The sequence below is a fragment of the Haemaphysalis longicornis genome, unplaced genomic scaffold, assembly GCF_048455015.1.
Source record: "Haemaphysalis longicornis isolate Haplotype H1 unplaced genomic scaffold, Haemaphysalis longicornis Haplotype H1 scaffold_8, whole genome shotgun sequence".
In the NCBI taxonomy this organism is placed as follows: Eukaryota; Metazoa; Arthropoda; class Arachnida; order Ixodida; family Ixodidae; genus Haemaphysalis; species Haemaphysalis longicornis.
The window spans coordinates 77,419,245-77,446,489 of record NW_027526445.1 but is presented as its reverse complement, the minus strand read 5'-3'; the positions used below and the strand labels follow the sequence as shown (position 1 = coordinate 77,446,489).

Here is a 27,245-nt window from a genome sequence, read left to right as displayed (position 1 = left end):
TGAGCAAAAGCTCCTAAATCTGTTGGCTTGGCTGTAAGGTATTGCCGTCGAAGAAGAACTTTCAGAAAGTATGCAACCGCAAGCGACAGATGCAAGGCAGGGTTCGTAAAGTTGGATTTCATGACGATGCTTTGTCAGATGAAAGTTCTGAGCATGTTTTCACTCCGCGGCATCCCGCTCGCAGCGCAATTTACGTACAAGTCCGCGTAGCAGATGTCAGGTTGGCGTTCCTTGTTGACTCAGGGTCGTAGGTTTCAATTTTGTCGGAGCAAGAATTTCGCCGTCATTTTCAAAGCGGTTTGCTCCAACCAGCTCCCCACGTAACCTTGTTTGACTATTCTAAGCGTCCAATTTCCGTCCTAGGCTGTTTTCAGGCAAATGTTCAGGCAAACGTTCAACAAACCTCTTTCCCTACGCTGGGCACTGCGACGCTAATGCGCGGTGATTCCGCGAGCCGCAACGGAAACAGTGCGGTGAAACAGACCGGCTATCTCTGTCTCGCCGAGGGGGGCGGGGCCCCTGCGGCGCACGTGAACCGCTCGCGCTTGGAAAGTTCTGCTGGAAATTCTCTCGTGGCTGTGAATTGAATTTTTGCGAAGAATGCGAATACTGGGCACGACGCCGTACAGAAACAGGTTCGACCGAAGCAGAAAATTCCTTCATCTCTTCAGCTGCTTGCTCAAACTGAAGAGCGATTCGAACTGCGCTTTTCAACAAAACGGAGGAACCCTCGAGCAGCAACCGTTCACGTATGCGGTTAGAAGCAACGCCGGCAACAAATCGGTCCCGCAGAGCATTATCTTGTGAAGCGAACGACCAATGCGAACCGAGCTCCCTCAAAGCAGCCACAAAGTCATAAACGGACTCGCTTGCGTGCTGGCTGCGGCGGTGGAACCGATGGCGCTCATCGACGACGTTGGATAACGTCGAAAACTGCTGCCGTAAGGCGATGAGTGCGGACTCGTACTCGTCAGTTACGTGAGCGGGAGGCTTCTCTTGTACTGCCGGTTTCTCTTGTACTGCCGGTGCTGCGGCGCTTGCTGGTGCTGGTGCTGCTGCGCCTGACTCTGCAGGTAACGTCCGGTAAATACGCTGCCCTTGCGTCGCTCTGGAGGGAACTCAGCTGCTCCGGATGCTAGAAGGTAGACTGTAAAAGTCTGCTCCCACTCCTCCCGTGGAAGTGACGGACGGCCGGGCGCCGGGAGGAACAGCGGCGGCGGAGCAAGGCCGGAGAAACTCATGGCGGGGCAGATCCGGACGGCACTCAATGCTGAAGGTAGCTTGCAGTGTTGTTATCCCATCCTCGTCGCCAATGTGGTGTTTGCTAAGGACGTAAGCACCGGCAGCACCACCGTACGAAAGCCGTTTATTCTAGACAACACATCGAATATATTCATAAAGAACAGACGCGCCCCCTGGGGGTGAAAGAACAGAAAAGTAAACCGAAACTGAATATAACACTCTCCGTCACTGTGACGCTGAACCAGGACTGCCCCCACTCAAACACCTTTCGCATCGGCGTGCACTTCCGTTGGAGCGTATGGATCAAAATTACGCAGGAGTGGCTGCGCAGTCAAGAGCTGCTTCAAGTGGCGAAAAGCGATGTCACAGTTGCAGCTTCAATTGAATGGGACATTATTCTGGAGGACGCATGTGAGCGGGTAGACAATGTGTTGAAATCCGGGAATAAAACGGCACAATTTAGAGCTGATTCATAAAAAGCTGCGAAGTTTTTTGACAGAGCACGGTTCTTTAAAGCAGCTGAACAATGGAATCTTCAATGGATCTGGGCGGACGCCTTCTTTGTCGACAACGAGCCTGAGCACAAGTGTTTCCCCTTTTTGAAATCGGCATGTCTTATAATTTAGGTAGAGGGCAGCCTTGCCCAAACAGTCCAAAACAGTGGCCAAGCCTGCGCTGTGCTCCAAAATGAGTTACCGAATATCACGACATCACCAAAGTAGAACATGCGCAATTCCCATTTAATTCCAAGAACTACAGTGACAATGAAGCGCTAAAATGTGGCCGCGGTGTTAAAGAGTCAAAAAACCATTACATTAAATTCTGGAAGTCCATCGACCGTGGATGAGGAGGCCTTTTCTTTATCCGTGGGGTTCGCAGGAATTTGCAAGTAGCCTGACTGCAGGTCAGCTGTGGAGAAGTAGGAAGCCAAATAAAAACGGTTTATTGCATCGTCTATACGGCGAGTGGGTATACGTGCTTCTTGGTAATTTATTAAGACGCCGATAGCTGACGCAGAAGTGCCATGATGTATCCTCCTTTTTAACCAAAATCACCGGCGCCACCCAAGCACTAAGGAATTCCCTAATGCCGTCCTTCTGCAACATCTCGTGGCCCTATTCGTTAATAACGGTGCGCTCAGAAGGTGAGACGCGGTAAGGTTCCTGCCATGTAATGGTCGTGCTCTTCGAGCGTTAATTAAATGGTAGGTTTGTGTGGTCTGTTCAGACGAGCGTTGATATTGGCTGGCTAAATCAAACACTACTGTGTACCGCATAAGCACTTCAAGCAATGTGGGAGGTTTGTCTGGGTAAAGTTATTCATTTAGCGTACTCCGCAACTTGGCAGGGTCTGCTGGGCAATTATTAGAAGTACTCAATATTGTCAAAACCGCCTCTGAACACGGCGTGTATCCCTGAGAAATCGTCGTTGCAGGCCACGTGGAAGCACGGCGGGCAGTGAATCTCACAGGTAACACTGCGGGTCAGCTTATTCCGTAAGAACTGCGCGTATAAGAAGCGAAACCGACAAACGCTGGATACGTTTCACTACAGGCATGGGCGCCAACGTAGTTTTCGAAAAACTTATCTCACTCTCTAGCTTTTTTTAGTCTGGCTTTCTACGCTGAAAGAATGCAGGTGTGGTGGGCTGCCTGCTTGGGAAGTAACCATCATTCCGGATATTTTAGAGTCTAAACAAGAAAGGTTCAAACATGCAAAGAAGGCTCTCAGGAACAAAAACAGTACTCCCTCACCAGAGAAGTATCTGGCCACCCTGGTGTATTATTTGGCAGCCACCTTCCATGACTAACCTACTCAGCTCTCAGCTCACAGTCCCCAGCAGCTGTAGAGCACATGCCCCAGGCGGCGGTCAGAATAGCTTTCAGCAGCAGGTGGTTTCGAGCACTCTCTGTAGAACACCTGTTTACGGCGGCGGGCAGCACAGCTTACATCAGAAGCGTCTTTCAGCACAGTCCACCATTGAATCTTCACCTTGAAAACGGAAAACGAGCCATCTCTCTGCATCAAGTGGGATATTACATGGTTTCGCGAAGTGAAAGGACAGAAGACGGCTTCATTTGAGCTTACAAGCGGGCATATTCTATGCTACAGTGCAACCCACAGGAAGAAAAAAACGGGGTAGGCGTTTCAATCGTTACAAAAACAGCACGACACGTGCAGGCGTTCTTCAGCATGAGCGAGGGAGTAGCGGTTGTTGGTATCAACCTAAAAAAGCTATACACGTGAAGACAGTGCAGGCCTATGGGCCAACAATAACCTAGGATGATGAAGCCGTAGATTACTTGTACAGCGACCTCGAATCAGCAAGGATGAAGGCAAAAAAGCAGATCACGATTGTGATTGGGGACTTTAATACAATGTCGGTAAGAAGCAAATGGGCAAAAAGTCAGTGGGAATTTTGGAAATATACAATCGCAACAGTCGGGGAGATTCACTAATGGGGTTTTCAAAGAGAAAACCCCGCAGTTAATAAACACATTCTTCTACAAATGAAAAATAGGAAGTGTACATAGAAGAGTTTGATGGTACAATTAAAAACGGAAGTGACAAAATTATAAGTGACAACACGGGTGTTGTGCAAGACGTAGAAATGCTAAGTGAGATTCGGAGCAGCAATCACAGGATGCTTAGATGGAAGCGAAGGCTGGGTCGCAGGAGTTTAAAATAACTAGTGAAAAGAAATTCTGGCCTGTGAACTAGCTGAACAAGGTCAGTGCACAAGGATAAATGACAACCAATTATCGCTGTTCCGGGAATCAGCATCAGCTATGGGAGAGGGGATATCTAGTAAACAATGGGAAAACTGAGAAAATCAAGGAACTCATTGCCAAACGCAAGAACATAAAAGTGTGAAGTGCGGTGGTTCGGACTGAAATATACCAGCTGTCAAGACTGATCAAGAGAGGTAAAACAAGCCATCCGTGCATATAAAAAGGCAGGAATCGAGGAAACACTGGAAATAGCGGGACGCTTGAGAGCAACGAAGAGAATACTAGCCATCGGCACACACAGAATGTACGCTCGCGAAGACGACCAGGATAACATTACGCGCAATATAGACGAGATAATACATGTAGCACAATGATACTAAACCAGACTGCATGCCAGTTACCCTAGATCGGAGGAAACTTCGGTGAGTACAAACCTAACTTGTGATGTACGAGTTGTTACTAAAGACAAAAAGAAACGGCTCTTAAGGATAAAAAAATAGAAAAAGTTGCAGGTGATGACTGCATAACATTCCATCTTTTGAAGGGTGCGATATTGTACTGTAATTGTTTGCTGTTCTATTACCGAAATACCGGACGAATAAAATTTGGCCATTGTCTTGACGAACGCCGACATTCTGATCCATAAGAAGGCAGACCCCAAGTACCTCGAGAATTAAGACCCACCAGCCTATTCGCTGTTTTTTACAATCTGTTTACCAAAGATGTAGTTACCCGCATAGGTCACCGCAGGATTCCCATCTTCCCAGAGATCATGATGAATTTAGGAAAGGTACTCAAGCATGGGTAACCTTCATGTCGACCAAGTAAAAGAAAAATCCGCCGAGTATAGTGAAACCCTTTGCATACCTTTTATAGATTGCGAGAAAGCGTTTTGTATCGTACACACCGCAGTCGTTTCAGAAGCACTAAATGACCATTAAAAACTTTCAATTATTATGAGACGTCTCGAAGACATATATAACTGCTGCATGGGCAGGATCACCCTGCACAAGCAAAGTGACAAATTTCGGGTACAAAGAGGGTAAGATAGGGAGATACCATATCGCATAATATATCCGTAGCATGTCTGGAGAAGGTGTTTAGAAAGCTTGCCTGGGAAAACACAGTATTAAGAAAAAACCGAAAATACATAAGCCATTTTAGGTGTACGGAAATCAATGTCTTGGTGAGTGGGACGGCAGATCAAGTGAAAACAGTGTTTTATGGACGACAGGCAGAAAGCATGGTCTTGGTGCTAAATTTAAATACGATCAAGCCTAAACTAAGGAGAAATAAGAATGCCGAGAATGTTTTGTTCCGCTTAGAAAGCGAAACGCAAGAAGAAGGAACAAAATATACCTCCCTCGGAACGAGTTAAGTGCTAACCCCAACCACGAGAGAGAAATCCGGCACAAAATAAGAGTAAATTGTGGGGCATTCGGGAAGCACTCTAAATAATAAAAAGTCAACTACCTCCGTCACACAGAAGAAATATCCGCAACCAACTGCAGCTGATGACATACGGAGGTAAAACTCGGGACTCTTCTAGAGAACTAGAAATCAAACCGCTAGGCTCAGCGAGCCATGGAACCGATGTTAGGAATAATACTGAGTTTCAGGAAACGAGTGACCTGGATCAAAGAAGAAACAAGATTAGACAATATCACTGTTGGCCATGCATTGAGACTAACCGACAACCGGTGGACAGTTGCGCTAAAAAAATGGATCCCAATTAATGGCCAGCTAAGAAGAAAGGGAAAGCCAGGGATACCAAAGGATACCAAGAAAAAACGGAAGGCCAGCCAGATGATCGGTGGATTCAATACGGAACTTCGGGGGCGAAGCGGGGACTCAAGCAGCGCCAGGCAGAAGTGTTTGGAAGTCTATGGGAGACGCCTTTGTCCTGAATTGAACATCCGCAGGCAGATGCTGCTGCTGATGTTGATGATGATAAATATCATGTATAACGACCTTGGTACTGAACAAAAAAGACTCCCCCCATTCCAGACAAAAGCATTACGTCGGTTTCGCTTCCAGCACGGAAGCCTTGTTCACAATGGGTGCATCGCCACAAGTGTGTGGTTTCAGCGGGCTGGAGTAGTCGCTGCAAAGAGCGTGCGTAGATTTGGTCTAGATTTACATCTCTTCGTTTGACTGTGTTAGACGTGGTCTGAAGGCTTAGTGATTCCAGTTGTATGCGTGAGGGCGTCATTTGTAGTGTTGCGACGATTGTTGGTTTTCGCAATTAACCTTGGGGTAATTTAGGACAGCGTGTTCGGCTGAAGCATCGTTGTGGACGCTCTTATTCTTCTCAACGCAGGGGTGTTGCTGCAGACGATTTTTTGGAATTCCCTGATTCCACGATATAAACTCCCGTGCAATCTGCGCAAAGTATCTCGTTTACCAGACCATGCAAACGCTCCTTGGGCAACCGGTTCTTGATACTCCCAAGCTGATAGGTGCACCCGAGCTGGGTGCATCAATAATGTTACTCATGCAGACCTGCCCGCTTCCAGTTGACACGTGTGGAACGTAAAGCAATCAAAGGTCTTCGTGCACACGATATCTCTATCCTGCCAGCCTGCAAAGGCAAAGCTGTGTTTTCTGCGCAATTACAGTGACTTATACCCACCAAAAGTAGTATCCGACGCTGAATATTGAATGAATTGAAAACGCTGCTGGCCGATGTTTTCAGTGTTCCCGATAACCAAAAAGCGCTCTACCGCAAGTTGCTCAGCCACAATGGATCCGCACCTGCAGTTTATGGACTGCCGAAAATTCACAATCCAGACGTGCCCATTTGCTCCATTGTAATTATACACGTTTTCTCCTCTACAAGTTGTCGACATTCCTGCTCCAAGTTCTGGCTCTGCATGTTGGTCAAGGTACCACTCGCGTTCGTAATTCATACGGCTTTTGTCGAGAAAACTAGCCCCACCGTGATCGAAGAAGGCGACGTGATGGTGTCATTTAGGGTGAAGCCCCTGTTCACGAGCATTTTCATTGGTCTTGTTATCAACGTACGCACAGCTGCTCTCGAGGCTGATTAGACGCGGCCCCAGAGATCCCCGATAGATGTACCAGACCTACACAGGCTTCTTCAATTTTTGCCTTAACAATGCGTACTTCGTTTTTATGGGCCATGTTTACAAGCAAAAGCACAGGGCTACTGTATGTGCGGCCATTTCAGTCAAGGCGGCGAACCCCCCAATGGAAGCTCTAGAAAGTTCAAAACGTCGCTCAAAAAAATCTGCGAACAACTTGTGGTTGTTGGGTGTCTGCGTTGAAGGGAAACCAGTAGATCTGTTTCACTCGGTGCGTGGTATCCCCCAGGGAGCTGTGCTGTCGCCCATAATTTTTAACATTGTATTTATTCACTTCGCGTGGCAGCTCGACACTGTGCAAAACACACACGCTTCCCCATCGACGCGGATGATATCACAGTATGGTCGACGCAAACGAATGTACAGATGCAGTGCGCAGCGCTGAAGAGGGCTCTTGAAGTTATTCACGCATTTGCATCGAAAGTTGGTTTACTGTATCAGCCGAGAAGTCGGAATACATGTCACTCGCTAACAAAGCTGGCCGCAAGCTCGCAGTCAACCTTTTTATCTATGCGCATAGGCGCTCATCAGCTTGCTGAAGCGAGAGAGCTCCGTATTCTGGGCCTGCATAATCACCAGGCTGGTACCGCTACAGCATGGCTGAAAGCACTGATGCATACGGCGGCAAACACTATTCGCCTAACCACCGCATTGCGCCAAAAGCGGGTAGTGTAAGAACTGAGGTCACTCGGATGCTGGCGTGCGCTGTGCTCCAACCATGATTGGCTTCTGAAGCTCAGTTTCAGCCTCTAACCGTAAGGCCACATGCGAAACTGGAAGCTAATATCAGAGAAGCCATGCGAGCCATCACCGTTCTCCCTCACATCAACCTGATACTGGTCCTTCAGGAACAAGCCGAGCTTAACACAATTGACGAGTTCATTATTCGACGCCGAGCTGTGCGACTGTAAAAGTATGCATGTATGAAGAACGGCTATGCACTCTACCACCAATTCAACCCTGGCACCTTGGCTCCTCTGGAAAGTCAGGATGAGCTTCCATCCTGGGGTTATGATTATAACCTCCAACAAGACGAGCCATTTGCAGAGAAGGCGGACAAAGGAGGAGGACGAACAGCTCTCTGGCCACCCTATTATTCCGGGACCAGAGGATCAATGGCTCCTCTACACCGACGCTTCAAGCAAGGGAACGCATGGAGTTACAGCGTGGACGAGCCCCACTCGTCCCAGCATCGAAGGCCGTATTCGCTACGACTCTGCCACATGCGCCTTAAGTACTGCTGGAATAGCAGGCTATGCACGACGCCTTACTGTGCGCAGCAGATTCCAATGAAGACTGGAGAACCATCAATCTTCGTACCGACTCTAGGAAAGTGATCTAGTGTCTGGAACAGGTTGCGCCGACTTCCATCATGTGCTAACGAATCCACCAGCTCCAGAGCAAAGTGCCCTCTAAAGTGGTTGTATCATGGGTTTCTGGTCACACCCCTATTGAAGAAAATGAACCACGTGAGTTCCGGTCACCCAACTGCCCAGTCCCATCATCCCCCGACGAGCTCCCAAGTTACCCATGAGCCTCAACAATGGCTGCAAACGAGGATCTTCAACGTCGAACGCGTGCTCTCAAACCTCCGTTTTCGGTTCTCCTTCCCCTCAACCTTACCAGGATGGAAGAGGTACTAGGAAGGATCCAACTGGGTGTGGCTCTTACTCATGCTCCCACGAGTGGATGGAAAGGGGATTACCAAGGGAATGTGAAATGTCCAACCTACTCTGAGGAAATGATCCCGGCAGACCTTCACCACCTAATATGGACATGCCCTGTAACTACAGACATTCGAAAGAAATGTTTGCTGGCAGCAGGCTTAAATCTGCAGCAAGACTCGCATAACCATTGCTGGCTCCATAGTGCAGCTACCGTTCCTTGCTGGACTAAATCCGGGAGGCCAACCTCGTTTCCTTGATATAGATTGGACCCGCTCGGTGTCTACTAAGCATTGAGGCTATTAAACAAACAAAAAAACAACAACTTGCTGGCCCACATGAACGGTCGTACAAGTGCCATTGAGTTCACGTTAGAACAGGAGGTGGACGGTAAATTTTTTCTAGACGTCCTCGTCTCTCAGAAGGCCACACGCTACGCTTCAGCATGTACCATAAGAAGACACAGACAGGCTGCTACCTGAATGTCAGCTCTCGTGCAACACGCCTCCCACAAGAAGGCACGCTGCGCTAAGTGCAGCGTGCTAAAACAGTGAGCTCGAAGCCCAAGGATACGCCTCGGTGGACACCGTAAACAGACGAATACCTTAGGAACTTTATTAGCACGATGGAACTCCAACTGACATGACGGGGACAGGTGGATGCGCCTACTCCACTCATCCCGCGGTGAAGCGGTCTCCTCTGCCGTACTTTCCAGAAACAAGCCAATTAGTGTCACTTCTGTTAACCTAGTATGATGTGCAGGTGGCACACGTTTTAGCCAAGAAGATGCGCCATCAGCTCATGAGAGTTAAGTTCTGGTTGCCGAAGAGCATTTCCAGGGTGTTGTATATGAAATACCTTGCGCAGACTACCGTAGGTTTATTATCCGGGAATCAGGAAATTGCAAGAATCGTCTGCAGTAGCACTATAGTTCTTTTCTCTTACCGAAGCCGCTGTAGGTGCGACATAGTGGTGCCGAAACCCGGGATCAACGAGCGGTGGTATGTACCTATGTACCACAACGAGTCCGCTAAAAGGCCTGAAAAGAACTGAAACCACTGTCATAATGACCGCATCCTGAACGAACCCCATTAGAGGTCAATTATACCGAAAACGAAGTGTTCAACGCTCTACTATAACGAGACTGATCGCCCCAGTGAAGGCTGCCATTTTCAACACGGACACAATGGATTAAGATATTTCCTCCTTTATCGAACGCCTTAACTACGAGTCCAGCCAACTACGGAAAATCGACCACAACATTGAACCATTTCTTTTTTTAAGGGTGCCCGGTAAAGGAAACTTCGGTAAAGGAAAATAACTTCATTTACGTCACATTACAGACAGAACACGTCCGATCACCGCCATCATTCCTCATCGTCCTCTTTTACCAACATCTGAGATCACTTCTTTGTCGTTGGGGGAATAAATTTTACAAAGGATTACGGAACATAAAGAATAAGGGCGCTTTCAACAATGTTTTAGCCGAACACGTAGTCGTGAAAGACAACAAGATTTACTGGGACGATGCAAGATCCGTCGCAACAGAAAAAAATGACCTCATCACATCTGCATCTAGAATCACTAATCACTCAGACCCCATCTAACACAGTCAACCGTCAAAACGGAAGTCTAAACCACATCTACGCGCACCGTTTGCAGCGATTACTAAAGCCCACCTAAACGAGCCATTTCCGCTAATGCACTCATTGTGAACAAGACTTCCGTGCTAAAATCCGATACGTAAGTACGTTTTTGATTGGACTGTTCGGTGTCTCTTTCTGGTTCGCATTGTAACCTGTTGGCCAGGAGGGATTCCATGATGTTCAGAAGCTTAATAAGGTTCGTAGGCTAATTAAGTTAAAATACCTCAGGGCTTGCCTCAAGACTCGGGTGACTTCGTTCCACGGGAGTAGCAAGCTGTATTAGATTGCGGTACAACTACGTCTGAACAAAATACGGGTGTTCGAATGTGAGAATACGTGCTGTCCAAGTTAACTTTATAAAGAGGCGCAAATATTTACTGGATTTGTCCCTGTAATGCCTAATAAAAAGATGCGCGAAGGGAGAAGTGTAATACAAGGGTCGACAATACTTTCGACACTCAACGCCGCCGCTCTCAATCACTCGTCGTAGACCCCGTTTGCCTTTGCCCCGTTGCCCAGCTTCGCCTCTTCGCTCGGCTCCCCGAGAAAGCCTTCCGCCCATACCTCGGCGGTAAAACTAAGTACGGCAATGCATGCAGGTGGTGTTGCCGTTGAAAGAAGCGATCAAGAACTGCCACAAACGCTGCGACGCTCCCACTCCGATGCCAGGAACCCTTTCTTCCGTACCGCTGCGCAATTGAAACCCCTGTAACTATAGACAGCTACGATGCCGCAGCGTTCATTGACAATGGCGCTCACTACTCCTTCGTGAGTGGAAGTAGTTTCCGTGACTTACGTAAAGTGATGGCAAGGTGTGACGGCCCGGCCATTTGCGCCGCCGGATGACACCTAGGGACACCTGTTAGGCGGTGCACTGCTTGGATACAGATCCACGGAGAGTCATACCCTGTTAAGTTCGCCGTTATGAAGAAATGCTCCAACGACATCATTCTAGGTATAGATTTTCTCTATGTGTATGGAGCCGTCAGTGACCTGGGCTCTTGCAGCCTCATGCTCCGGATGCCGAAGGCACCACGGAGCAAGCCGGCGCCAAGTTTCACATTGGCCAGGTTGTTTCGAGCAGCACATGAAGCTGCCAGTGCTGGCCAGCGTGTTCTTGATGGTGCTTGTGGATACGTTTTCTGACAGGGAAGCACTTTCAGAAGTAAGTATCCAGCTTCTTCGGTATTAAGAAATTGGGGTCGTCAGAGGGCTACAGCGGCTTTAATAAGGATGCGCAAAAGCTCTGGTCCCAAATTTTTGAAATGAAGCGCAGAACCCCACCAAGGACATGGCAGTAGCTCACGTGATGGGCATCGCAGAAATCTCAACTGTTGACTTACTGTCTGAAGTAGGTACAGTGGGGATCATTTTGAGGTCCGACAGTGCCGTTACTTGACCCTTTTTAGCATAAGCCACAACGATATTATGCTACGTTTGCTTCTCCTTTGGCTGATGCTTCTTGCTTCTCCCTTGCTTCTCCCGTGGCTTGGAGGTATTCAAAGTGGAACAGTAATGAAAGATTCTGTTAGCGGGCGAGTATAGTAAGGTGTTAAAATATAAACCACTTGAAAAAATTACGCCCACTTCCCTCGGGGGAACCCTGGTGTGATGCGACGCTGAAGAGGGTTCCATTGTGCGTTTCCGTTGGGTCGATTACTCGAATTGCGAAAGCAATCGTCGGGTGATGCGAGAGAGAGAGAGATAGAGAGATCAGGCATAGCGTGGACGACCGTCGACTGAGAGACCGGCCGGAGCGCGGCACTCCGCTTATATGCGTAGCGCGCCCGAAGGAGAGGAGACCGCGGAGAGAGAGCGCGCTGCACATACGCACAGCGCGCTTGCGCCGCGCGCAGCGCCACCCACCAGCGGAATGAGACTGCGCTGTGCCACGCGCCCGCAGATGTTGGGCGAGAGGGTTCGCTATCGGAGAGAGGAGAGGGGGCGAGCGGAGGAGAGACGTAGCTGTGCGGACGTGGACGCCGACGACGACGGCCGCAGGACAGGGCCACCGGAAAGAGATGCTCCTATAAGCGTCGCATCTAAAACCTGCACTGTGTGTAATCGTTTCAAGGTCGGTGCCGGGGAGGAGTTTCAAGGTCGGTGCCGGTTAGCGGGAGAGAGTAGAGAGACATTTATGTGGTAGTGTCGGACAACGACGGTGGTCGTTCGACAAATTTCCTGCGAAGTGACGAAAGAAGCGGATAATGTTTTGCCCATAGACAGCCATTACAAAGCCGTTCCCTCCTTAAAAAGATAAATAGCTAGAAACATCGGTGGGACCCACCAAATTATCCATCCGCAATAGTCTTTTTATTTTTCTGCTTTCGCACAAGTGAATGATCTCTCCACATAAAACTGACCACTCTGGAGTCCGAGTAATTCGATGGGCTGATAAAATTATTTTGGTTAAAGAAAGCTCAATAATTGTAGTATTTAAATCCCGTGCAAGTCGACTGAGCTTGCAACGAGTACGTCCTTTTCCGCGGCTTTGCAAACAAACATACACCCCTACTTTTTGCAAAGGAAAGTTTTACACCCACCTAAATGCAGTCATACGGCTACAAAGGAGAGCTATACAGCTTTTTCAGAAACTTAGGAGTTGAATAAAAATTCGTCCTGGTCCAGGATTCGAACCCGGGACCACGGCTTAACCAGAGCAGTCACTCTACCAACTGATCTAACCAGGAGGCTAGTCGTTAGTAGCGCGAAAGCGAATTGATCAACAACTCGAAGAGAAGGACCGGTGTTAATCGACCAGATTTAGGGGAAATCCCCAAGGTGGGGTTAGTTTCTGCAAAGGAAAGTTTGATATCTACCTAAATGCAGCCATACGGCTACAAAGGAAAGCTATACAGCTTTCTCAGGAACTTCGGAGTTGAAGAAAAATTCGTCCTGGTCCAGGATTCGAACCCGGGACCACTGCTTAACCGGGGCAGTCGCTTTACCAGCTGAGCTAACCAGGATTTTTTTTTTATTTATTACCTTTTGCACTCACGTAATACAAGTCCCGGATAAATTAAAAACTGTCTGCCAAACTTTGGCTGACGGAAGGACTTAAAATAAACATCAAAAGTACATAGCTCTTCCAAAACAGGAAGCCATTCAAGTTCGGGGTCATGTAACTTGTACACTTCATACAACAACCTGACGTGTTGGGTACTCCTCTCGTCCCGTTTAATTTGCGCTGGTAAATAATGAATGTATACCAACTAGCCCAGTTCTCGACCTTTTTGAACCTGAAATTTTGAGCAAAATACTTTCTTACAGTGAGCGCATTGGGGTCCGCATGTTGCACAGCCATTCTGGACCTCCAAATGGCATGTAAACCTAGCGCCATGATCAAATCATACGGGACTTCATCTTCACGCTCAACCGGAAGGAACCGAATGCCATGTGCTGAAATGGGCAGGTATTTCTTTAACGTTCTCTGTAAGGCGTCCCAAAAAATACGGCGTCCCAGCACTCCGCGAAAACATGTTCCACTGTTTCGGCTTTCGCACACAGCGTACACATGTTTGACCAACCAATAAAAAGCTCCTTTTCCTCCATCCATGTTTTAACTGGCAGCGTTCCTGTATGTAACTTGAAAAAGATAGTTTTTACGGATGTTGGGACTGCCTTTTTTTTCACATGGGATAACACATCCTGCCCAGGACCAGAACTAAACATTTCACGATAACGTGTTACGGGAAACAGCATCTCCCTCAAAATATTTCTAAGGATTTTTCTCGAAACAGTGGCTAAATATTCTACTGAAAATATAACAGTAAGAAAACGAAAGGACTCAACAACTTCCTTCAAATAGCCTTTCACGGCACATCATCGATCACTTACAGAAGAAACAATATACATAGGCAAGGCATCTACAGTGTGGTCCCTATACAGCATCTACAGGTATCTACAGCAGTGGTACCGGGTTCGAATCCTGGACCAGGACAAATTTTTTTTCAACTCCGAAGTTTCTGAGAAAGCTGTATAGCTTTCCTTTGTAGCCGTATGGCTGCAATTAGGTGGATGTCGAACTTTCCTTTGCAGAAACTAACTCCACCTTCGGGATTTCCCCTAGATCTGGTCGATTAACACCTGTCCTTCTCTTCGAGTTATTGATCAATTCGCTTTCGCGCTACTAACGACTAGCCTCCTGGTTAGCTCAGTTGGCAGAGCGACTGCTCCGGTTAAGCAGTGGTCCCGGGTTCGAATCCTGGACCAGGACGAATTTTTTCGCAACTCCGAAGTTTCTGAGAAAGCTGTATAGCTTTCCTTTGTAGCCGTATGGCTGCATTTAGGTGGATGTCAAACTTTCCTTTGCAGAAACTAACTCCACCTTGGGGATTTCCCCTAAATCTGGTCGATTAACCCCTACTTTTTGTTGCATGTACCTCCTGTTGTCAGCCAATAGATTCTCAAACATGAACTCTTAGCCTCATTGGGGCAAATAAGTGCCCTTATTCACCCGACATTTCATCCATAACGCGCAACAAATTTTAATGGGTAACTAAAATAAAAAAAAAACATTTCTGACTGTTTGTCAAATTAATTGTGTAGGATTTGCAGGTCCAACTTGTCTCCATCACGTTTTTAGTCCGTCCCGTCCATTACGCAGCCATACAATCGCCTTAAAAGTCATAAAGTCATAGAGTCAATAAAAGTCAATCGCCTTAGTCATACAGTTTAAACATCCGACCGACGTCGTTATTATGAATGAGTACACAAAGCTTTCTCGCCTATAACAAAGTGCCATTCATGCAGGGATCAACCGATGAGTTAGGTCGTGCTAGGCATCATGACGCAATATACCCGACACAAAAGCCGGACGAGCCAGGCGCTACGCCCATCCGCCTTCTCCTGTGCCGTGTTTCGAGTGCCCAATCATAATAAACAAATATATAACAGCTGGGCCAACGATGGTATTTAGATAACTTAGCCTCACCCCATTTTCTTGTCTTTGAAAATAATTTCATTTGCGGCGACTTGCACACATAAAACAAACTCCACAATAAAAAATGTTGTCTGTCGCTAACCCCAACGTTCCAACGTTTAACTAACCATGTATACACCTCATCGACACATCCTTGCGATAACCTAAAGGTCTACTAAGAGAACGACTCCTTACGTCGGCAAAGACTGTTAAGCCAGAAACGCATAGGTTCAACTAAGAGATGACGATAGTCTACTAGACGTTTTTGACCACTATAAAAAAATCGAAGCAGTAAAAAGTATTCCGAACGTGAGTGTTTCAAGTGAATGGGTTACGTATCCAGAGTAAGACCCTTTGCGCATAGAACCATTAATTTTCTTTCTCATTCGACACTACTAGAAATGGTGAAGAAAAGAATTTCACGGGAGTAACTGTGAATATTTATATGAATTGTTGAGTACCCATATTTTGTTCACGTTTTCAAACTTGTTAGTAAAATATCTCAAACAGGGCCCGCGTGCAGCTTTCCTGTGTGCGAGCAGTATGGATATAGGGTGTTGATAAAGTAGGCTGTGTTACATGGCAGTAGTCCTCTATTTAGTTAGCTCAGGCACTAGTTCAGGCACTAGCCTGAGCTTTTTCCCCACAATGAAGTATAAGCTTGCGTCATAGATCTACAAACAAATTGTGGATTACTAGACGCCCCATTTTAGTGCACCATTGTTTGGGCTGCTATATTTCTACTAGAATGTATTGCTCAAAATATGCACAACATTTGTTCCTGATAATAAAACATTTTTGTTTCAGTCACTATAATTTAGGTTCCGTGTGGTTCAAAACTGCAAAACATTTCTGGTAGTGTACGTGATGCTGTTTTAAAATATTAAAAATATTACATGAATTCAGCTCGGTAATGACAGCTTCGCTCGAAGCGGAACCAATGCGTCGCGGTCGGTTGGATTTCAATTAAAGCAATCTAATGTATACCTCGTTTACCTAACGGCAATTTTATCTTACTCCTTTTCCAACCAATATTTTTAAGTCTGGGGTTTTCTACGATGGAGGTGTCATATTTTGTCGCTCACTTCGCGTACTGCAGCTGCATGCCTCCCTGACAGTGTCGATATAATTGCAGTCGTGTTCAGTAAGGCTTCAAGTTTGAACTCTTTGCATGGTACTTTACAGAAAACAAGCCCCAAATTTCAGTATGCCGTCTATAGCAACCCCGTTCTGACCTCCGCCCCCATGAATGCTAGGTCAGGAGGAAGAGCTTTAAAACGAGACGTAAAGAGCCGCTCAACATGCATTTCTGTTATCAAAAGTTTTCTATTCCAAGAGAATTTAGCTCAAGAGTGGGCCGCACGAAATCTCGGTAACAAAACAGCAGGTACGCAATGATCGAAAAGATTGTTTGAGTGCCACTTTCTTGGCTAGGCTACATTACATTATTTCTATTTAAACAAAACATTCGTATCTGTCCAAAATCTAATTGTGCGTCCGGCTAGTTTCCGCCAGCTCCCTGAAAGTGGTGTTTTGCTTAAATGCGGGAGCACAATCCCGAGCAATCAGGTGTTTTGGAACAACGAGGTGTTCTATAGCGTGAAGGCATAGTGTGTTTTGGCTTGTTTGTTCGTTCATTCGTGTACGACGTTTCTCATATCTTAGTGTTTTGGTGGCGTAATAATATTGGACGGCGCCCATTGCAAATATATTTTTGCGCCCCTTTTGATGATACTGATAGTAATTACAAAATATGATGTTATCATTATTAACAGCTGTTATAGATGCCCTAAGTTCGGTGTTGCGAAAAAAATGCCACGAAAATTCCTAGCGTTCCCCCGTGAAAATGACAAGTGAATTTCTAACAAGAAACCATTATTTCCGGCTTTATTTCTGACTAGATCATTACATTCTAGCTGTTCTCGACAGCTTCTAATTAGGAAAATTCTTAGTCCAATTGGAGACGCTTATACCCAAGTGGTGGGTTTTTCTTCTTCTAGCTGGACTGAATCAAGTACTGGCTGGAAATAACTCACAATCAAGCTAGAAATGAGGTAGAAACTTAATTTATAGCTACCAATTCAGCCAATTGCTTGCTAGAATACTTCTAGCTAGAAAAAAGTTGTGGTTAAGTAATCCATCTAGAAAAACATATATTTTCACCTGGGCACGTGGGCGCGTTCCTCACGCCGACCACAGATTCCCGACTCGCATATTGGTTTAACAAAAAAAATTCAGCGCTGTCGTCAAAGCGCCAAGATGCATGTAATACTTGGCAAGAGGTATACGACGATATCGATGCAAATGACGATGACTACCACAAGCACAGTGCAAAGTAATGACGGAGATGTAAATAAACTATTTCTAACTAGTACAAGTGCATGGTGATGTGTCCTTCAGTGCTCATGTAGAAAGAAATCCTGCGGCTTTGCTATGGTTCACGCTTTGCGCGACTTAGTGCACGCTTCGCCAGTTGAGCTAGCGGAAATTTACAATGCTGAGGATGACTTGCCTCCGTCAACTTAGACGACCACTTATTTTAAGCCTATGATGACAATTACTACTACCGCATCTAGGCAAATAAACAATGATACTGAAACCTAACTGTGTGTTTGGCAATGCTAACCTACAACAGCTTCGCCATTGACGTCTTGCACATGATTGCAAGCTTTCCTCAATTTTTAATATTAATTTAAGTGCAGAAAAAGGCCACTTGGCTGTTTTCGGAAAGCGAAGTCTGAGCGATTTTGTGGTTGATTTTGTACTACAGTTGACTATAGCCATCTCAAAAAGAGAGAAAGGACGATATTTATTAAAACTGGTGATTTTATAGCCGCCTGACCACATCCATGCATCGCTGGTGTACAGCCGTCTTAGCATGTCCATGTATCGCGCCATACACCAAAGTCCACAAAGGTAGGAAAAAAAACAGAATAAAGAAGTTTACTTTTCCAGTCACCTGTTTTCGTCTTTTTTGGAACGAAGTAGGTGAAGCTCATTAATTACGTACAACCACACAAGAGAGAACGACCATGTAGGCATGTAAACAGATCTTATCGTTTTTCGTGCATTACCTTGAAAAATATTGCTCGAAAGTATGTATTGCGTACTTCAAATCAGCATTCTACGCCCCGTTTGTTATCACTGTTAATTATGCGTTCAAAAACTCTTTCCGACGATCCCTGTTGCCTCCTGGTCCAATTGTATTGCCTCTTGTTTAGAAAAACTTTTTTCAAACACTTCATTAAATTTATTTGGACATTAATAACGAAATTATTCAAATAAGCGATGGCGTAGAGGTAGAACACCCGCCTCGCGTGCAGAAGGACCGTGGTTCGAATCCCGGTGCCAGACAATTCCCACCGGATTAAATAAAATTCCGCGTATTGATGGAATTGCACAAAGGGGCTTGGGGTGCGCCCTGACCCCGGCGACCATTGCCGGTAATACACTCCCTCACCAGAGCAGGATTGGCCACCCTGGTGTAGTAACGGCCACAACCTCACATGAATACGCCAATTAACCCTCGGCCCTCAGTCCCCAGCGGCTGTGAAGCAACTGACCACGGTGGCGGTCAGACCAGTGACGCAGCAGAGGGTGCTAAGAATCCCTGGATCCGGACAGCCCGCCAATGGAATCTGAACCAGGCAACGTTTAACGCGCGAACCTTATCTAGCGAAGCAAGTCTCGAGGTGTTTTTCGAGGAATTAGAGGGCATCAAATGGCATGTAATAGGGCTTAGCGAGGTTAGAAGGGCAGGCGAATCATTTACGGTGCTGAAAAATGGACACGTCCTATGTTACCGTGGTCTAGAGGACAGAAGAGAACTGGGAGTGGGACTTCTAGTCAATAAAAGCATAGCTGGCAACATAGACGAATACCATAGCATTAACGAAAGGGCAGCAGGTTTTGTAATTAGGCCCAATAAGATGTTAAAGCTCAAAGTGGTGCAGGGCTACGCGCCCACATCCAGCCACGACGACCAAGCAGTGGAACTCCTCTATGAAGATGTGGATTCGGCAATGGCTAAAGCAAAAACACAGTACACCGTAGTTATGGGAGACCTCAATGCTAAAGTAGGCAAGAATCAGGTTGGAGAGAAGGCAGTTGGGAACTATGGTCTGGGCTGTAGAAATAGCAGGGGTGACCTACTAGTTCAGTTGGCAGAACGGAATAACCTACGCATAATGAATACCTTCTTCTGTAAACGGGAGAGCCGGAAGTGGACCTGGAGGAGCCCGAATAGGCAGCACAAAAATGAAATAGACTCCATATTATGCGGTAACCCTGGCGTCGTGCAAAATGTGGAAGTGTTCGGAAGGGTAAGGTGCAGTGACCACCGTATGGTAAGATCTCGAATTAGGATAGATCTGAGGAGGGACCGCAACAAGCTGGTACGAAAGAAGCCGATAAATGAGCTAACAGTAAGACGTAAAGTAGAATTCAGGATCGCACTGCAGAACCGATATTCCGCCCTTAACGAGGAAGCCGAGCCTACGCCACAGGAAGCCGGCGACAAACTTATACGCATTATCACGGAGTGTGCAGGAGAAGTCGGGGGCACTATGGCTAGACAGGATACTGGTAAACCTTCACAGGAGACGAATGATTTAATCCGGAAACGGCAAACCATGAGAATCTCTACCGCAGCTGACAGAATAGAACTAGCCGAGCTCTCGAAGTTAATCAATAAGCGTAAGACAGCTGACATACGGAAGTATAATATGGAGAGGATCGAATACGCTGCAAAGAACGGAGGTAGCCTGAAAGCTGTGAAGAGACGTCTTGGCGTGGGGAAAGATCAGATGTATGCACTTAAGGATAAGCAAGGCAATATCATCACAAATAGGGATAAAATAGTCACAGTGGCCGAGGAGCTCTATAGGGATCTGTACAGTAGCCGGGACATACAGGATAATGCCGAACGAGACAGTAGTTCAGAGGAGATAGACATCCCACAAGTAACGACCGAAAAAGTAAGGAAGGCTTTGAAAGAAACGAAACGGGGCAAAGCACCTGGTGAGGATCAGATAACAGCAGACCTCTTGAAGGATGCGGAGAAATTGTACTTGAGAAACTGGAAAACCTGTATACGCAATGCCTAATGACCGCAATGGTACCGGAATCTTAGAAGAACGCGAACATCATCCTATTCCATAAGAAAGGCGACATGAAGGAGTTGAAAAATTACAGGCCGATCAGCTTACTGTCAGTCGTCTACCAAGGTAATCGCTAACCGAATCTCTGCAACCTTAGAATAACAGTCAACCTAAAGAACAAGCAGGGTTCCGTAAAGGTTATTCAACAATGGACCGTATTCACACGATCAATCAGGTGATAGAGAAGTGCGCTGAGTATACTGAACCCCTATATATAGCCCTCATAGACTATGAGAAAGCATTTGACTCGGTCGAAACCCTAGCAGTCATTCAGGCATTGCGGAACCAGGGGGTAGATGAGCATTATGTAAGAATACTAGAGGATATCTACAATGGGTCTACAGCTACCATCATCCTCCATAGGGAGAGAAGCAAAATACCTATAAGGAAGGGTGTCAGACAAGGAGACACAATCTCTCCAATGTTATTCACAGCATGCTTACAAAAAGTATTCAGAACTTTGAATTGGGAACAGGTGGGAGTAAGGGCTAATGGAGAATACCTCAGTAACCTCAGATTTGCTGATGACGTTGCCTTGCTAAGTAACTCGGGGAACGAATTGCAAAGTATGCTTTCCGCACTGGGCGAACAGAGTAGAACCGTGGGCCTGAAAATTAAAATGCAGAAAACTAAAGTAATGATCAATAACCTCGGGGAAGCACAGCAGTTTGAGATAGGTGGCGAGGCAGTGGAAGTGGTAAGCGAATATATCTACTTAGGCCAAGTTGTGACCCCAGATCCCAACCATGAGGCAGAGATAATTAGAAGGACCAGATTGGGGTGGGGTGCATATGGCAGACATTCTCAGATAATGAATAGCAGCCTACCATTGTCGCTGAAGAAGAAAGTGTATGACAGCTGCATCTTACCGGTACTCACCTACGGGGGAGAAACTTGGTGGCTCACTAAGAGGGTTCAACTTACATTGAGAACGACTCAGTGGGCAATGGAGAGGAAAATGATAGGTGTAACATTAAGGGACAAGAAGAGAGCGGAGTGGTCAGGGAGCAAACTGGCCTTAAGGACATATTAGTAGAAATTAAGAAAAAAGAAATGGACGTGGGCTGGGCATGTAATGCGAAGGCATGATAACCGCTGGTCATTAAGGGTAACAGAGTGGATCCCTAGAGAAGGCAAGCGTTGCAGGGGGCGGCCGAAAGTTAGATGGGCAGATGAGATCAAGAAGCTTGCGGGGATAAATTGGTCACAGTTGGCACAGGACCGAGATAATTGGAGAATAATGGGAGAGGCCTTTGCCCTGCAGTGGGCGTAGATAGGCTGGTGATGATGATGATGAACCAAACTATTTTACTTAAGGGCACTCCATCAAAGCTAGACAGCAATTTTCTTGTTTTAGAAAAAGCAAACAGTTTTATAATGTCATAAAACTTTGTTTTTTTTTTTTAGTTTCCTTTCTTTCCACGCTCAGCAGAGCAAGATACGTTTCTTGCCTTCCTCCGAGAGACAGCTGCCGATCTGTACCTGTAGTTATTTTTTTGCCAGCAGGCATATTTTCGCATGGAAAGCCTGTTCTGGCTCACCGTGGCTTATCAATATAAAACTCTCAATTTTAGCTTGCTGAAGGACGTCTCACAGCCACCGACGAAAATTGCTATGGTCAACATTATCTGGATCGTGACTCGAAGTTTGGGAAATTCGCAATCACTTTTACACCGTACGACAAATTTCGGAAGTTCTTCAGGTCTTGACACTGGCTTGTCAAAGCGGCGTGCAACCAGCAATCGCCAATCTAAAATCTCTTCACAGAGGTCGTGCGCGTACAGTCGGCAATAGGCTTGTCTATAACGCCGGAGCGGCGTACTCCAGAATGCCCGGAAGACACCTAGTGATAACGCATGGTTTGAGACCGGTAGAATGTGACCATGCAAGGCCCGTATCAGCGCTGTGGCTGTGTCCCTCCTCGCTGCGCCGGTCGCTTTAGCATCTGTACCTTCTTCTGTACCTTCTTTGGCGCAAAGCTTTTCATTCCGTCATCCTGCTGCCAATACGCCACACCTGTGCCGCGTGCTTCAGTATACAGTTTTTGCGGTCGGCTTTGCACTTCACTGCTGACGGGCTAATGCCCCAATACCTAATGCACTGTGCAAGCGAACACGGACCAATATCTAGTCACACTAAACACCAGCCCCGACGTGTTTTCGGCGATTGTTGTTCGTTTTTTCGCACGCAGAAAGAAACCCCCTGTCTATATTGCGTAGGGTGTCTCAAAAATTAAGCGCTGCACGTAGTTAAACGCACCCAACGCAGCACTAACAATCACTAATCCCCACTATTGTTTCCCGGCCCGCCGCGCAGGCAGCGCTTCTTACGGCTAAAGAAGGTACGGAAGCCATGGCGACGGGCACAGAAACAAGGGAAACAGCCATCGCGCTAATGCGGCTCGCGCATGCTCGCATTCTAACGGTCTCACACTAGGCGTTATCCCTACATGTCTCTCGCGCAGTCTGGAACACGCCGTTCGCGCGTTATAGACAAGCGTTTTGCCGACTGTACCCGTCGGAACAGTAAAACACTCGCCAACGGTGTAGATACCCAACCACGAGCTCAGTACCGGAACGCTTTCCAGTTGGAATTCGTGGCGGGTATTTTTTGATAAAACATGATCATAAAGCTTTCGTAGAGTAAACAAGTAAACAAACCAGGGTCCTTGCAAAACCCCCTCCCCCCTCCTGACGTGCCAAACCTCACCTTTTAAGAATAGATGCAAAGGGGTAATACGAATACAAGGGTGCAGATTTTAGCACTACCCCCCCACCTTGCCCGCTGCTGAAATACAAATGAGAACAGATGAAAACACATGCATGCAGAACGCACGCACGCACAATGGATGTAATCTGGGGATTCCTCCTGGACTATTTGATTCGGCCGCACAAGGTATTCATCCATGGGTGGCGGCGATGGACGACATGGAGGCGCAGTTTAACTGCAGTGAACTAATTCTACTTCACTGTAGTTTAAGTGGTAGCTCGAGGAAAGCGCGTAACTGGTAGACATGTACATTTGTGCTCCTTCGTCGTTTGTGCAATTTTTGCGCTTTACTCGTCTACCACGAATACCAACTTTCCCAGGAGTCTGTCTTAATCAGTTTAGCTGCTTGAAGAGCGAAATTGTAACGAAGGAATACCGGCAAGGTAGAGAAGGAAGAGAAGAGGGGGACACACAAGGGGAACTATGCTGGGGGATGCGAGTTGTGCTAGTTCCACGTGTGCGGTAACTTCAAAGGAACTTGGAAAGTACCGTCTTTTTTCTCTCACCGCTGCCGCGCGAATCCGCCATTCAGCGGTCCGTCTCGGTTACGCGGTCGGCGGCGACCACAACTGCTCGATGATTCACATCATTTTTCATCATCGGTTTTGCGCAAATTTTGTAATACAAAATGTGCTACAACAGAACGTAAAGAATGACTGAGTTCTAGAGGCGGTGCTTTTGGCTGCAGCAACACAAGTATAGTTTGGAAAGGCACGTTTTTCGTTACGTCTTGTTGAACGCAGTTGTTTACGCAGCTTACTCAAGTTTTGTTGGAGGCGTCGTGAAGAAATTTGCACCCATTTTAGTTGTTTTTATAATTGCCATTCGTCCCCTGTTCTTTCTTGTGTTCTGGATTTCCCAGTACTTGCCCCCTACCCCCCAAAAAACCAACAACGCTAACGCATGACGATGCAGTAAATATACTTCTTCAATGGGAACTTTTATTATCACTACTCCTAAACATCAGGGACGACATGATAAAAGGGGCTGCACATTCGAAGATTGGTAGAACATACGCCCCTGAATATTTCTAATGAATATAGGCGATTTCCTGCCGCAACAATTTTGCAAAACGCACGCTTGAAAAATCAAGACCGATTGCTATTGCCGCTAGTGCTGATAGAGATTTTGTTTACTCTTTAAATCTAATTTCGATAGGCTGGAACATATTGCGATGCACGGTAAACGAACTGTGCATACGCTCTGTACGCCTTTTCTGATGGAGGCGAAAAGCAAAAACGCCCGTGTGTACGGGATTTCGGCGCACGATAAAGATCTCCACGTGGTCAAAATTAATCCGGAGCACTCCACTACGGCGCGCCTCATCGTCTGCGTTGCGTCGGCGAGTTAAAGCCTACAATCAATCATCAGTCACGCTCGGTACGCGCATAAGAAGGGCTGGCGCCCTCCCTTTCTCTCCCCATGATTATTTCATTACGTGTATGCCGATGATCGAGGTTATATAGTTCGAATCAAGGTGTACTGGAAAGCTTGAGGGATATAGCGGTTTTTATGGTTTTGAAGGTTAAAAGTGATTTTTAAAATAAAAGGTTTCATTTGCTCTTCCTGATCTTCCCTATTGTGAACACTCTCTTCACGCGAAACCCGGAAAGCCCTTCGCTGTACGAAACAGGCGCATACGGATAACCTTGATCTTCGCTGATAAGCGTCTTACGCACGACGGCTTGTTGGAAAACTGTTATAGGATAATCTTTGCCACAATTCGGTGAAAACAACCAGCTTGTGAACGCTAGGGCACACGATGTCCCGGTGACTTTACGGCGCACGGGAAAGCGTGTTACTTTTCTCTTGGTGTGATTATCCGTACCGTGCAAAAACAAATTCTGTTTTGCTTATTTGTTCGTTTGGTTATTTGCTTATTTTGCTCCTATTTTGTTCGTAAATTACACGATATTCTCAAACAACGCATCAAAAAGATCTAATCAGCCACCATTACAATAGTTTTCACACGCGGGAGCAGCGATTTATATGTGAAGCATATAATGAAGAAGTTTACAGATTCTGCAAGCGTTGGGCCATTGCGCATAAAATATATTCTAGGCACTATAGTTGGGTGACACTTCCGCAGCGCTGGACTTAAAGGGGTACTGACACAAAAGATTTAGGGCGAGATAACTTCCGAGATAGATTGGTATGAGTACACATACAACATCCGCAAAGTGGAGCCTAGAAAATATTAAAAATCAATTTTTAAGAGTGCGAAAGGCAACCGAGCCACCGTCGGACAACCTCGCGGAATCGACATTCCCTGGATATTTTGTAAATAAACAACATCCAAACACGTCACGAGTTTGGGTTGACCGCTTCAGCCTTGCCGGCGTTTTTCGCCGGCTCGACGCTCCAATTGAAGGTCGGAGCTTCTGCTCTCGGAGCAACGAACAATCCCATTGTTGGCAGCTGAGGTGACGCCGGCGCCGTGATTTCTTTAGCTAATCGCACAGCTGGCGGCGACCTAAGTTCTACAGCGATTCCAGGCACTCTACTTTTATTGCTTTTTTCACACTGCACGCGAAAACCCGCGGGGTACCGAAACGCGCACTGAGTGAGCCGCACGGTCGCTGCGCAGGCGGCGGCCACGGTCTCGAAGTCGCGCAGGCCGGCGAAGGTGTTACCGCTGCAGGAAACGGGACGCAAGTCCTGAACATGGCAGCACACCTGATAAAGAATTGATGTTGCGATGGCGGGTTGCATTAAAATCGCCATCTGCACCGCTTACGAGAGGGGCAATCGAACATCCGCCGCAGTGTTAAGCCGAACACAACTGTAGGCGCCTGTGTATTCAGACCGGCCGGCTGCTGCCAGCCCGTCTCTCCTCACCAACTGTCTCGAGCGTCACGCGTGGTTCTCTAGAGACGGCAGCCATTTGCACTCTCAGTGACTGCGTTAAGTACACGGTCTGTTTTTAACCTGTACGTGGGGGCATTCTGTACGCGGCGGAAATCGCAGAAACTGGCGTCGACGCGGATTCGCCAGTGCTGCGGTAGCTCTGCGCTATGATATCCGTCCAACGGTCGCGTGAACGGCTGTGTTCATACATACAAAATCTCAGATTTCGCGGCACCCGCTGAAACCGAACCTGCGACTGGCCGCATTGAATACTTCTTTAATTAAACAACCGTCGCACGTTGAAGCAAATGAGGTTTCCAGACTTGATAAGTAGGTCATTAGCTACTTATCGCAATAAAAAAACCAAGATGCAAAATTTCTGTCTCAGTGCCCCTTTAATCTCTCGACAAAGCCACAATATTACCGCGCTAGCCAGCTAATGGCACTACTTTCTTAGTTTCAGTGACTTTAAGGTGTGTACCTCGGCACAGCGCCCCTTTTGCGTCCCCAACTCCCCCTCTTCGTTCTTGTCTTCCTCAACGCACGTTGTTTGTTATAGCGTACCGACAAGTCGAAAATAGCACTCTTTTGAGCAGCCGCTTTTGTCGCTGCGCCGCCCCGCTCCGCTGTTGACCCTCGGGGGCCATTTGGGCTTACTCGGCTCGGGGCCCCCTCCAAAGTGGCGCCCGGGGAACTTGTTCCCCCTGCCCCACCTTAGTTACGCAACTGGGGTGGAGCCAGCTTGTTTATTGGAAGCTGTCTCCTCAAGTAGGAGTTTGCTAAGCACAAAATATCGTCCTCACAGTTGAATATTTAACGGAAAAGAACGCGGCGACGCGATACATCGTTACCGTATTGGTGTGATTTGATTTGATTTTCAGCAAACATTTAAAAAAAACGCCGGCGTGCTCAGGTCAGCGCACGCAAATGTTCCACGATGGCGATTCTATTACAAGGAAACATACTAGATATCGCCGCCCCAACGCCCCACCGATATACATTTTTTTGCAAGTCACCTTCACTGCTGTATGTCACAGGGATATTCAGGCTTTGCTTCTAGAACGACTGGTAATTTTTGTGTGCCACCCAGATTTATGATGTTAATGGTCTTAATGCTAATACCGACTGTCAAATATTGGATAGCAAAATAATGGCACTTTGG

The 27,245-nt window shown here is 46.8% G+C and overlaps 1 pseudogene; it reads right to left on the bottom strand.

Moving 5' to 3' along the window:
* Positions 1-411: 411 nt before the first annotated feature.
* Positions 412-26,730, bottom strand: LOC144148350 (uncharacterized; annotated as a pseudogene).
* Positions 26,731-27,245: the final 515 nt, after the last annotated feature.